This window comes from Dromiciops gliroides, chromosome 4 (genome assembly GCF_019393635.1).
Source record: "Dromiciops gliroides isolate mDroGli1 chromosome 4, mDroGli1.pri, whole genome shotgun sequence".
Taxonomy (NCBI): domain Eukaryota; kingdom Metazoa; phylum Chordata; class Mammalia; order Microbiotheria; family Microbiotheriidae; genus Dromiciops; species Dromiciops gliroides.
In genome coordinates this window covers 472,586,212-472,600,613 of record NC_057864.1, presented here as the reverse complement: position 1 = coordinate 472,600,613, position 14,402 = coordinate 472,586,212, and the positions used below count along the sequence as shown (strand labels likewise).

The 14,402-nt window shown below is 44.8% G+C and overlaps 1 protein-coding gene across 6 annotated transcripts in view; it reads left to right on the top strand.

Annotated features, from left to right (window-relative positions):
* AUTS2 (activator of transcription and developmental regulator AUTS2) overlaps positions 1-14,402 on the top strand; it is a 1,257,436-nt gene that overhangs the window by 380,506 nt on the left and 862,528 nt on the right. The gene's annotated exons all lie outside the window — the stretch shown is intronic.

Genomic DNA, 14,402 nt, shown 5'->3' with positions numbered 1-14,402 from the left:
AAGTCATTTTTTGCCTGCTTTGGGCTCCAGCCTCTTCCTCTGGAAAATACTGTGGTTGCAATCCGTGGTCTTTAACATTCCTTCTGGCTCTAAATCCAAGAGAGCAATCCACATCATTTAATTCCATTGAATCCCCAAACCCGCCCTCCCCCCCCCATGTCTGGCACATAGTAGGACTCTAAGAAATGTTTCTTCATTGAGTGATCTTATGATCCTTTCCCATGTTTTCCTTCTGTAAGATTAAGTGTATTGCATATAGTTCATGTGACCTTGGGCAAGTCACTTAAACTCCCCCTCTATTCTCTGTGTTTTATATGTACAGTTATTTGCATGTTGTCTCTCCTGTTAGGATATGAGCTCCTTATCCTTGTGTTTCATATGTCCCTAGCACGTACCTGACACATCGTAAATGCTTAATAAATTATTATTGATTAGCAACCTCGGCCTCGGTTTATTCACCTGTAAAATGGGTGAATTGTCTTAGCCAATGTCTACGTTTCGGACTTCGATTCTTGAAAGAGAGTATGCAGTTTCCTCTTGTGGACATTTTCATGCTTGTTGCCCAGGCAGAGGCGTCCAGGAATTCTTTTCTGTGGTGGGTGGCCGGGGCTGTGGACTGGCAGTGTGATTCAGTGAAGAAACTCTGAACTTCCTCTTCTTGGGGGTCTTCCTTCCCCAGGCAGTGCCTACCTATTGGGGGGGGGGGAGGCAATCAGGATTTGTCTGTGGAATCAAACAGAAGCCATGGCTTAGAGATCAAGAAGGTCGAAGAAAAGAGCAAATCGGGGTTTGACCTGGTCCAAACTCCCTCAGGCCGATTAAAACTCAGCCTAGCCATGGAAGACAAGACTACCTTGGGGGTGGGAGCACAGGGAAGAGTTGGCTGTAATTCTTTCTGCTGTGTACCCATGGCTGTCATGCCCTGTTCGCTCCCTGTGATGAATCGAAAGGATTTTCATTTCAAAGGTTCACCCTCCGTCGTCTCTTTGACCCCTTCTCCATCAGCCCAGCTATCCTGGCCCAGAGATTGTTGTCTCTGCAATGTTATACTTCGGTTTACAAGATCTGGAAGAGTTAATGGTACTCTTTGGGACTTGCTCATTTCTCCTGAGGACAAGCTTATTTCCCTTCTAGCATTCTCCCACCAGTTAATGGTTGATTGGGAATCCTGGAGATCATTTGAAACGGATTTTGCTCTTAAAGCTTTTATTCTCTCCCCCCATATGTCCATGTATAGATAGAAATCCAAACTGAGAATGGGAAGCATGTTTGAATGCTTGGGGCCATTATCCTGCTCTCTTCCCCCCTTAAATGAGGAAAAATCAGGAAACCACTGCCATAAAACAAAACTATCCCCTTGAGTGTCCTGGGACAGGAAGCGGTTTTACGCTGTGGCACAAATTTAAGAGAAAGCTGAGTATTTATTGTTAAGTTTTCCAATTAAGAAAATGGATTTTTGAACTTGGGTGCTTGGAAGAGCCCTGGATTCTTATCCAACTTCTGACACTTACTAGCTGTGTGACATGGGGCAAATTGATTTCCCTCTCTGGTTCTGCAGTTTTCCTGTTAGTAAAATGGTGGGAGGGACGGTTGACTGGAGGAGGGGTTCTTAACCTGGGATCTAAGAACTTGCTTTTCTCATCTTTAATAACAATTTCAGCATAATTGCTTTGCTCTAGAATCCTAAATATTTAAAAGCATTCTGGACTATACCAGATGGCCAAAGGGGCCGAGGACAACAAAAAGGTTAAGAAGTCTCAGAGTAGGGGACAGCTAGGTGGCACACTGGAGAGAGTACCGGCCCTGGATTCAGGAGGACCTGAGTTCAAAACCAGTCTCAGACACTTGACACGTACTAGCTGTGTGACCCTGAGTAAGTCACTTAACCCTCATTGCCCCACAAAAGGCAAACAAACAAACAACAACAAGTCTCAGAGTGGAGGATTGTCAAGGGCCTCAGAGGTTTTCTGGTGACTGGGAAAAGGGAAGGAGAAAAGTTCAGGCTGCTTTTGCCTTCTGGCTGACATAACTCTGGGGTGGGGTGGTGGTGGAGGGGTGGGTTGTGGCCAGTGCTATGGAAATGAACAGTAATCTTGATGGGCATTTCTGTGGGGCTTCACGGTTGGCTTTCTTTTTAGGGAAGTACAGTAACAAAGTGGCCACTGGATGTAATTCTGCATTTTATACAACTGTAGGGACCTTGGCTAGTCATTTACTCATATTTGGCCTCAGGTTTCCTTTCTGTAAAAGATACCGTCAGAGGTCCCCCCCACCCCCACGCACACACCTTTTGCTCTATGATCTTGGTCCATCATCTATCTAATGGCTGAACAACAACAAAAACAAGGAGGAGGAGGAGGAGGAGGAGGAGGATTCAATAACCACCGCCACTACCCTATGAATTTATAAGCATGATTCTGAGAGGGGGTCCACAGGCTTAACCAGAGAGCTTGGTAAAAAGTCTTTGAGCAATTCGAATATACTCGGTCATTTTTTCCCTGTGTTTGGATTTATTCTTAAAATCCTATCACCAGTTATTGGGTGTGGGTGTGGGTGAACTGGGGGGGCGGGGAAGAAAAGGGAACACTGAGGTTTTGGTCTTTTAAAAAACCTTTTAAGAAACCTTGATTTTTGTGTCCTTTAATCACCAACCCTGTTCTTTGAGAAAGTTTATCCCTGGGATTTCCGTCCTCTTCTCTTGAGACTTTATTCCCCTTTCTCTTCCAAAACAGTGGTCTCATTCTTTCCGCAGAAACTTCACTGCTCTGAGAGTGGTTTTTTCTTTTTGGCCAGCCTCTGTGACAGTTTGAATTTTTGCGTATTAACTGTCATTACAGGGCCATTATGGGGGCAAAGTACAGGAGGTTTTACCAGAGAGACGGAGCATAGTACAGTAAGTAGCTCCTTTTCCTTGAGGGAAGAACGGTCCAGGGATGGAGGCCGACTGTTGATCCTTCGTCCTATACCTGGAGCTGGCATTAGGACATAAGTTCTACCCCCAATCCTTGAAGGTTTTGTGCCTTTTTTTCAAACAACAAACACCACCACCATCATTGTCAATAACAACATCACCGAGAAGTTGCATCTGTAGAGTGTTTTAAGATTTACAAAGTGTTTTACAGGTGTTAACTAATTCGATCCTGACAACCCTGTGAAGTAGGTTGTGTTATTGTCGATGTTAAGATGAGGAAACTGACAGGTGTGGTGACATGCCCAGGGTCACTCAGCACATAAATGTCTGAGGTCCTAGCCAAACTTGGGTCTTCCTGATTTTCCTGTGCTACCTTTAAAAAAAAAGTGGGTGCTGAGAACTCTCAGATTTGGGGTTTGTCAATAATTCTTTTTATTGGGTTTAAAGAGAATTGAAATATCTTTTCTCGCACTTCTATTTCCAAATATATCCCTCTGACTTTCCCTTCCCTACCCAAAGAGCCATAATCCTCTATAATAAAGACTAGAAAATGGGTGGGGAGGTGGGGGGAGGGGGGCAGTTCCACACAACTCAGCGGTACATCGACAGAGGCCAATAGTGTTTCATACCCATAGCCCACCACCTCTGCAAGATGGGAGGGAGGCCTATGCCTTGAATTCTTCTCCAGGGGCAAGCTTAATTAAGTGAATTCCACAGCTTTCAGTGTTTTCTTTCTGCCTTTGCCTTCTGCTTCCTCTTCCCCTAAATTTCTTCTTGGAATGAGGTCGATGTCTTACAGTTGATACTCTCTCCTTTTAATTCTATTTGGCCCTTTGTGTCAAGGTCTCCCTCTTTAATTTATCTTAAATTGGTCCTTCACTGGTAATTATTTAGAAGGTTCTTATACCCCTCTGCCTCCTGTTCAAAAACTTTTGAGAACCTGTGACTTTTTTTGATGTGGATGTTGCCTTTCACCCATGCAGATTGCAGCACATCTACCAGGGCGTGGCCCCTCCTATGTGGTTTGTGTACTTTTTTTTTTTTTAAGTGAGGCAATTGGGGTTAAGTGACTTGCCCAGGGTCACACAGCTAGTAAGTGTTAAGTGTCTGAGGCCGGATTTGAACTCAGGTACTCCTGAATCCAGGGCCGGTGCTTTATCCACTGCGCCACCTAGCCGCCCCTGTGTACTTTCTTAGATGAAAAATTAAGCCTCTCTCATCCTCTCCTCAGATGTCAGTGGTGTATACTCATTGTTGGAACAGTCACAGACCTTAGGCCTTTGTAGCTTGGCAGGATGTGCTCAGGGTAGCCAGGTGGCTCAGTGGGTAGAGCTCTTGGCTTTGTGCCCCTCCCCCTTTAAAATTATGACTGCAGTGAATTCATGTCTTTCTCCTATTCCAAAGTTAGACTAGCCTGTCTTCCTACTTCTTCTCATTTTCTTTAAGAGGCAGCCTTACAAGTGGCCTCCCAGTCCTAGGACTGGGCCATCTTTTTACCACCTCCCTCCCTCCGCTGGCATCCCACCCCTCCTCCACTCCCGTTTCATCTCTCTCTCCCTCTCACTGTTTCTTTGGCCGCAGCACATCAAACAGATTGCAGAAGGACCTTATGCCAGTAATGGTTTCTACGGCCCATCTCTCCTCAGTCGGTCTGGGCTGCAGAGCTACCAAGGAAGGAGATAGAGGGCTCCTGCCAAGCCCGGCATTCTCTTGGGAAGATGGAGCATAATGAACTGAGTGTTGGACGGAGAAAGAATCTTGGCTGCAGGGATTTATGTGGCCTTCCCGCTGCCATCGGCAGTCTGGATTGATTCCAAAAATATGCGAGGCCTGTTGGCCAGTTTAGGCTTTAAAAATTTGTCTTTAACCTTGGAGTTAATTGTAAATTCTTTCAAACACAATAGTAATAGCTCACATTAAAATGTTGTTTTATGGGATGAGAAAAATTTTCCTTCTGTCTTCCCTTTGAGATTGAATGAATAAAACAGTTATTAACTATTTAATATATGCAAGGCTCAGCAGCTAGGGGATGCCGTGGTCCATAGAGCTGTGGGGCTTGGAGTCAGCAAGACTCATCTTCCTAAGTTCAAATCTGGCCTCAGATGCTTACTAGCTGTATGACCCTGGGCAAGTCACTTAACTCTGCCTCAGTTTCCTCATTTGTAAAATGACCTAGAGAAGGAAATGGCAGACTACTCGAGCATCTTTGCCAGGAGAACCCTAAATGGGGTCACAGAGAGCAGGACATGATCAAAACAAATTTATGAAACTGCACTTTTCTGATTGGGTGGGTGAGTGGGGGCGGGTCTCTGTGATGTGATGGAAGTCTGTTGAAAGCAACTGTGCTCTTAGGAGAGGGATGCAGTTAAAATTGTATGAAAGTTTCCATTGACTTTTGCGACCAATTCAGTGTTACTTTTGTGGCATAATTGTGATATGGGCAATATAGTTTGAGTAACTTTCAAAATTTTGTCATTTAGGGGATGGGAAAAGAATCGAATTTGGGTTTATCATGGAGTATGGCATCAGAGGATCAGAGGACCCAGGTTCACATTCTGTGCCTGATGTATGCTTGCTGATTGTGTGACCTCCTTGGGACTCATCTTCTTTTTTTGTAAAATGAAGAGATTAACCTCGATAGGCTTTGAGTTTTGTTCCAGCTCTTGATCTGTGTTTCTGTGATTTTGTAATCACCAATAGACAGTTATTAAGGATGCACTGTGCTAGGCAATGGGGGTACAATATAGTCTCTACCCTCAGGAAGCTTATAGTTTCATTATGGGAGATCACAAATTGAGAAGAAATAATAACGGTACCAAAAGTCTTTGTGCAGTTTTAATTCATGAATTAATAGGTTTAATGCACTTTCATAAGCTGGAAACTGCCCTAAACTTTGGGGACACCCTGTATAAAGAGAAAAGGCAGAGAGTGGTCTGGGAGGACCGGGATTAGCTGCCGGGGGGATCAGGAAAGGCTTCCTCTCGAATGAGAGGGATCCTGGCAGTAAGATGTGAGGTGGGAATGCCTTCCAGATTTGCATTTTACGGAGCGAGACGACATGGACAGGAGCGTCTTCAGCATGTCAGGTTGTTCGGGGAGCCAAGGTACTAGCGGAGGGGAAGATGCAGACAGGTATGCTTGGGATGGGCGTTGAAGGAAAGGAGGGGTCTGGAGCCACCAGGATTGAGGAGGGCAGGGAGGTCGAGCTGCGCAGGGGTCTGGAGGTTGCAGATAAGGGCGCTCTGCTCATGGAAAAGCAAGCAAGTCTGTTTGACGTGCGCCATAACGTGGAGGAAAGGGAGTCGAGATGTATAATGAGGCCGGAAAGGCAGGCTGGTGACTGTGTGTGCAGGGCTTGAAGGGCCAAGCAGAGGCATTTGAGAAGTGTTACGGGGTAGGAAAGTGACAGGGTCAGACTCAGCCTTGAAGAAAATCACATCGGTGGCTTTGGGGAGGATGGTTTGAAGGGGGCAGGGAGACCAGTTGGACTGTTACGGGGGGTCCCGGTAAGGGCTGGTGAGATCCTAAAATAATGCGAGGGCCAGAAGAGGAAGAGCAGGAGGAATGATTGACATTTATGTGATGCTTTACATACCTCCTTTGAACCTCACAACAGCCCTGGGAGATAGGTGTCAAACTCCTTTTATAGATGAGTAAAATGAGGCAAAGGTAGGTGAAAAGACTTGCCCAGGATCATTTAGCCAGTAGCCCTCTGAGTTAGGATTTGAACTCGGGTCTTAAATCAGACACCCTAGATGCACTATACGACCGAGGGGCAGGTGTAAGAGCAGTTGTGACAGTACAGCCAGCAAGTCTGGGAAACTGAGAGAGGAGGAAAAATCTAGGATAATTCAATGTTGTAAATCTTGGAGACAACAATGTTGGTGGAGCCCTGAGGGCCTGTGGTATTATATTCATTTTATAGATTAAAAAACCCAGAAAACTGAGACTCAGAAAGTTGACAGACAGTGATCTCTCCAGGGTCAAACAGCTAGTTAAGTGTCTTAAGAGTGTGTGTTGGGGGAAGCTAGGTGGCACAGTGGATAAAGCACCAACCCTGGATTCAGGAGGACCTGAGTTCAAATCCAGCCCCAGACACTTGACACTTACTAGCTGTGTGACCCTGGGCAAGTCACTTAATCCTCATTACCCTGGGGGAAAAAAAGAATATGTGTTAAAGCTCCACTCTTCTTTCCCTAGTCTTATTAAAATCCAAGTTTCTTCTGCTGCTTTTGCTCTCTTTAGAAGAGGTGTGGGTTCAGGATCTCTGTGTGCTTGAGAAAGGTGGAATGAATAATAACCTGCCCAGGTTTTAGAAGGAAGAGGTGGGAGGGGGTGGGGTGAGCTTGAGAAACTTCCGGAAACTCAGGAAGTTTCTTCCAAACCATGGCCAGCTTTAGTGGTGATAGCATTTGTCTCCCGGGACCCTCCTTGTACTCTCTTCACCCCTTCCATCTCCCAGTACCCTAGGAGCAAGAATTGGCTCTGTGTGTGTGTGTGTGTGTTTTGGAATCCATGAAACCTGTCATTTGTTGTTCTCATTATCTAGACTTTACTCTCATGGCCAACTCTTCATGGCCCCTTTTGGGATTTTCTTGGCAAAGATACTGGGTTGCTGTTTCCTTCTCCAAATTATTTTACAAATGAGGAAACTGAGGCCAACAGGGTAAAGTGATTTGCTCAGGGTCACACAGCTAGTTTGTTTCTGAGGCTGGATATGAATTCAGGTCTTCATGGCTCTGGGACTGGTGCTCTATCCACTGCGCCACCTCGCTGCCTCTGAAACCTATTGCGCCTTGCCAATAATAGTGTATGTTCCTGGGGCAGCGAGGTGGCGCAGTGGATAAAGCACCAGCCCTGGATTCAGGAGTACCTGAGTTCAAATTCGGCCTCAGACACTTGACACTTACTAGCTGTGTGACCCTGGGCAAGTCACTTAACCCCCATTGGCCTGCAAAAAAAAAAAAAAAAGTATATGTTCCTTAAAGGGAGCTTGCTTCATTCTTCCTCCCTCTATTCCTCATCTTCTTCCTTTGCCTCCTTCTCCTAGTTTTCCTCCTTCCTCCTTCCCTCCCTCCCTCTTCCTTCCTTCCTTCCTTCCTTCCTTCCTTCCTTCCTTCCTTCCTTCCTTCCTTCCTTCCTTCCTTCCTTCCTTCCTTCCTTCCTTCCTTCCTTCCTTTTTTCCTTCCTTCCTTCCTTCCTTCCTCCTTCCCTGGCTTCTCTCAGCCTACTCCTGCTTCATTTTTCTTCCTCCCTTCTCTTCCTCCTCTTTCCTTCTCCTCCACTTGCCCCTCTTTTTCTCCCCTTTCCTCTTCCTTTCTTCTCCTCTTCCTCTTGCCCTGTGCCTTACAGCCAGCCCAGTGTAAGACGTATAGGAGCTGCCCCAAATATCTGTGATTGAGTTGAATGGAATCACCATGTCAGCTTTACTGGGTGTTAGGAGAATTGATCCCTGTGCCATTGACCTTGGCCTTGTTTCACCATCTGGGCAAGAGCCTGGCTTTGCCTGGTAAACCTGGGGCACATAGGCTTTTACACGGCTTGCCCGGCTGGCTCCTCTCTGGCGAGCACCATAGAAGACAGAAGCTTCGTCATTGTGACTACGTTCTTGCCATCCCAAGGGACTCCAGGCGCGTTTAACACCTGTATACAGTCCTCAGCTGTGGCATCCTCTAATGTAGACTTTGTCTAAGAAAGATTAAAAGCCCAAGAAAGACTTTGTGCTCTGGTTGTTGGGGTTTTTTTCCTGCCCCAGGCTATATGTTGTTTCTTTCTTTCTTCCTTTTTTTTAAACACCACTTGGCAGATTTTCTTTTGGCCCTTTGTAGTGTGTGCGTGCGCTTGCCTGGTTGTGTGTGCGGGTCTGAGAGTGCATTAAAAAGCAGAAGAATACTGCCCCTGGAAAGAGCCACCCACCGGTCAAACAGGAAGAGGAAAAGGGACAGGAACGGATTTTTCCTTCCCCTGTAACTACTCTATACTGGTGATCCCAGCCAGCCACCACAGACACCATGATGGTACTCAGTGCCCTCCGTGTAATGACCTATTTACGTGACCAGTGACTCCAGAGAATCAGGGCTGGCAGCTTTGGGGGACAGAAGCAGATTCTGGGATTACGCTTCTGGGCCAGCTGAGTGAGGGACCAGTCTGGAGGCCAGTCATTCCACAAAGGGCTTTGTAATTGACCTCCATCCTCTCTTGGGGAAAGCTTTGGAGAGCTGCCCTCCTTAAAAGGCCTGTCACTCAACTGAAGGAAGAAGGAACTATTTCTTTAATCCTGGAGGAGAATTTGCTGGATCCCCATCTTCCTCTCTCCCTTGGTTGCATAATTGTCCTTGAGAGGCATAGACCTTTGTATTTAACCCTCTCAGAGGCTCTTCTGATGTTCTTTGGCATTAGAACTTTGTTTGGTTTTTTGGTTTTTTGGTTGGACAATGAGGGTTAAGTGACTTGCCCAGGGTCACACAGCTAGTATGTGTCAAGTGTCTGAGGCTGGATTTGAACTCAGGTCCTCCTGACTCCAGGGCCGGTACTCTATCCACTGCGCCACCTAGCTGCCCCGGCATTAGAACTTTGAAGGATATTGGATAGCCTACCGGAAGCATTGTGGCCTAGTGATTGGATCACTAGCTTAGAGTCTGAGGACCCGGGTTCAAGTCCTGGCTTTGTTATTTACTCCCTTTTTTCGAGCATCTCAGTCAACCTCTCTGGTCCTCATAAAAGGAAGACCAGCTGATGGAACTGGGGCAGTTTATTTCAGAGAAGAGAAGACCCAGAGGTGACATGATAGCTGCCTTCAAATACTTGAAAGCCTGTCATACAGAGGAGAGTGATTACGATTCTTTTTGGTCATAATAATACTATTATCACATTCAACAACAAGTACTGTTTATGCAGCACCTTATAAATAGCGACTCATTTTATTCTCACAGAACTCTGAGAGGTGGGTGCTATTATTATGCGGATTTTGCAGTTGGAGGTTGAGTGATTTGCCCAAGATCAAACAACTAGTTTAGAGAAAATATGCCACTTAAATTCTCTTGGACATCGAGCTGAGATTGATGGGAAAAGCAGCTGTTGCCTAAATGGAATGGGTCTGAAAATGGTAAAGATGAAACCACTTCTTACCAGCTTCTTCTTGGTCTTACTGGGAAAGAATTCAGATTATGTCTTCTAAAATATTGGCATATTTTAAAGTGTTTTTTTTCTTGGTGTCCCTGATAGATTTTTTCATCGAAGTTTAAGTAGATCGAGGTATGTCCTAAGCAATTCATTGTGAGATGTTTTGAAGTTTTGTTGTCAGAGGCAGCTTGGAGATACTGGACCTCGAGTTAAGAAGAGTTAAAATTTGATCTCAGACTAGCTGGGTGACCCCAAGCAAGTCACTTAACCTCTGCCAGCCTCAATTGCTTCAGCTCTAAAATGGGCATTATAATGCACTTAGGTCCCAGAGTTGTTGTGAGAATCCAATAAAATAATATTTCTAAGATGCTTAGCATCAAAGTGCCTGTCACATAGTAGTTGCTTAGAAAATATTTTCCCTCCCTCCTCCCTCCTCCCTCCTTCCTCTGTCCTCCCTCCCTCCCTCCTTTCTCTCCCTCCGTCCCTTCCTACTTTCTTCCCATCTGGAAGCCTTCTCTAAATCCTCTTGACATTGGTCCTGTTGAAGGTTACTCCTTAATATTCATGATTTGAAAAATCCCTCTGGTGTTGGAAATATGTTTGTTTTGGTCCAGAAGAGCTGGACTTTAGTAAGCAGCCAGCATTTCATACCTGCCTCCTTGGGTTGTTGCCCTAAACCACTTCCTGCTTCTAGTTCCTTCAGTCTTTTCATTGTGCAGTGCTGAGGGACTCGGTCACTGTTTGTCTCTGTGGTGGTAATAACATAATGGGTCAGGTCTTGTACCATGTAACCCAGGATTGGGGGAGAGGGGAGGGGGTTTAAAACATCTCCTTCCTTCTTGACGCATTGATTGCTGTTAGTAAAATGTATTATTAATGATGTCTCTGCAGTTGATTTCCAAGTTAGAATATCCTGGCTTGTGGAAGGGAATGGGATCCTGTGTGTTGGCCTCCCCTCTTGGCTCTCATAGCTCCCTGGGTGACCTTCGCCTCGTCACTTAACCCCCTCCAGGCTTCATGTTCCTCCCTTGTAAGGTGAGAAAGAGGGATGACTTTCTAACATCTCTCAAGATCCTTCTGGCTCTCAATCCTTTGGTCCAAAGGTTAGTGCCATTTTTTTTTTCTGAAGAAGTCGCAGTTTGGGGGTGATACCTTCAGCTATGTGACTCGGCAAGAGGGATGCATTTCATCTGGGTTTAATTTCTTTTCTTTTTTTCTTTTTTTTTTTTTTTTGCAGGATAATGAGGGTTAAGTGACTTGCCCAAGGTCACACAGCTAGTAAGGGTCTGAAGCTGAATTTGAACTCAGGTCCTCCTGAATCCAGGGCTGGTACTTTATCCATTGCGCCACCTAGCTGCCCCCTGGGTGTAATTTCTTAATAAACCCTATCTTCTGTAGCATAATAGAGCCTCTTGTTCCTTGCTGGTGAGCATCCCATACTGCTTTGCTTTGAAGTCTTTGTGAGCTAGTCAAAAGCCACCCTTATCACTTCTGTTGTAGACTAACATATCCTTGAGGTTTCCAAATCTGGAAGTTTACATGTTTTAAAAAAAGTTTCTTCCATGTTTCTTAAGTTCACAATAAAATAAATTTAAAAGTTCAGAATAAAATAAACAATTTTTTTAAAGTACATTGATTAATGGGACTGTATTAGAGTTGTCTTATAGGGTTTGGGTTCTTTAATGCCTTTTTGATGCTCAACCCATGCCCAGTCAAGCCAGTCTTTTTCATTAGTTCTACTTTTATTAAACAAATTTGTCTCCTGGAGTTCTAAGGATCTGGGATTCTAACTGGGATTTCAACTTAGGATCATTTAGATGAGGCCCTGGAGACTTTTATTGTAACACACAAGTTAAATATGTGTCCCTTTGTAATTTCCCACTATTATAATCCATTCAGGAATAAGCAGATTCAAAAGAACCAAATCAGGAAAAAGCCATTAAAAATAGCTATTTGTGCTGAGACACTCCTTGTCATTTTGTTTGTTTGTTTTTGTGGGGCAATGGGGCAATGACTTGCCCAGGGTCACACAGCTATTAAGTGTCAAGTGTCTGTGGTCGGATTTGAATTCAGGTCCTCCTGAATCCACAGCTGGTGCTTTATCCACTGCACCACCTAGCTGCCCCAACATACCTTGTCATTTAAAAAATAATAATTTCAAGAGAAGCCAACATGCGATGATTTGGAACTGGGATTCAGTTCTCTTATATTTTATTAAGATGTATGGTCAGGGCAGACAAGACAAGAAGTTTTTCAGGTCATTTCATTTGAGTTCCTTCCTTATTTCCCCATCAACTGCACTGGTTTTATTACATTGGTAAATAAAACCCAACTTCCAGCTTTACATAAGTGGCAGGTCGAGGCTCATGAAATGAATCCTAATTCATTTCATTTAGTTCCTGTCGATGAACAATGCCCATAAAATGGATAAATGTTGGCTGAGAAAGTGGTTCAGCTTCAGACATCATGGGGAGGAAGGCAGGATATGGGATGTCCTTAACGCTCAGCTGGCGGGATGGGGGTCATCCCTAGAAGCTGGGGTCTTGTAAAGTGCCTACTTCAGGTATATCAGGATGGTCCATTAACAATCGCTGCATGCCATTGGAGGTGTTAATTACAGCCAAAACAGATTTATTTCATGGATCTGCTGGCCTAGGCGATCTCTTAATTCACCTTTGAGAATAAACACCCCATCCACCCAAAATTATGTTTTACTTTTTCTCAAAACTAATGGCTGGCCTCTCTCTCTATGGTATGAAGCCAGCCTATACTGTAGAGACGATAAAAATCCATAACCCGTACTAATGCTTTCTTTAAATTGTTCTTGGCTTCAGGGCTCTGTTAAGTGCTTTCCCATAAGCCTAATTTAATTCTATTAATGACATAAAACTTGGTCCTTGGCCCATATAGCAATGCTCATTTTCACCCAAGGCCCCGAAGGGACAGCTTAGCAATCTTCTGGGTGTGTCCCATATTTCTTTTCTCCTCTTGGACAATCAAAGAGTCCTAGAATACCAGGTTGGAGGGGAGGGAATCTTATGTCCAGAGAGAGGTCATTTCCAGAAGGTCAGATAGCTGATTGGTGATAAAAAGCCAGCATCAGAACCCAGGTCTGCTTCCTCTCAGTTCAGTCCACCAATCAGCAAGAATCTGTTAAAATTCTTTTCTGTGCCAAGTAGGGAGCTTGGTACAGGGGACACAGAGATAGGAGTCTCCACTTCAGGAACGTACGTTCCCAAAATTCTGCATTGCCAGGTAATCAGAAATAAGAAAACAAGGATATTTTCCATTCACCTGTCACAGACACACACACGTGTCTGGGTATATACCCATGTATCTGGGTATACCTTTGAGATTCAGTTTCTACTGGTATAGAAGGTCATCATCCCTTCATCTTTCTCCATATATCTCTCTTTTTCTGCTTCTCATCACCTGACATTCCTTATTGAGAGACCAGGATCTTTTAGTCTTAGTTGAGGGGCAGCTAGGTGGCACAGTAGATAGAGCACCAGCCCTGGAGTCAGGAGGACCTGAGTTCAAATCCGGCCTCAGACACTTAACACTTACTAGCTGTGTGACCCTGGGCAAGTCACTTAACCCCAATTGCCTCAGCAACAAAATAGTTGAAATTAATTTGCTTAGGGTAGTTGGAGTTCATTAAGCACTTCACTCACTCATACCTTAGTATTTTAAGCACATTCCTTCCTGAGAGCACACTGTTATTATTGGGCTGAGGAGAAAAGAGGGGATGTTGAGAGGAAGGAATGGAAAGGGATTGTTAAGGCACAATGAATTAATGATGAGTGACAAAGCATTTGTTAAATGCTTACTGTGTGTGTCAAACCCTGGGGGGTAAGAGTGTAAGCGAGCCAGATAGTTCCTTCCCTCAGTGACCTAACAGTCTAATGAGTAAAGACAAAACACATACATTCACATGCATATACACATACACATATGTGTGTCCAGGCGGAGAGATTGGAGGCTGGAAGTAAGCTTTGTAATGAGACAAAACCAAGTTCCCTCCCAGACAAAGCCCTGGAAAAGTGATGGCTGGTGAATCCAGGTGGGCAGAACAACTTGGCCAAGATGGAGTCGATTTATTTCTCATCTGATTCCCTTAGCTTCCTTCTAGCCTATGACCCTAGATTGTACCTTTGACCTTTCACCCTTTTGCATATCAGGAAGTCTAAGGGGAGAGCAGTGGACTCGATCCCTAATGGTCAAGAAGGGATACTCTGATCTCTTGGTTTGATGAAGGCCGAGGCTGTGGTCCCCTCTGGATTGGATGTGTATATTCCCCAAGGGTCATACTGAGCAGTTTGAGATGGAGAAGATGCTTTATTAGAAGGCTGAACAGTGAAGAGAGCTC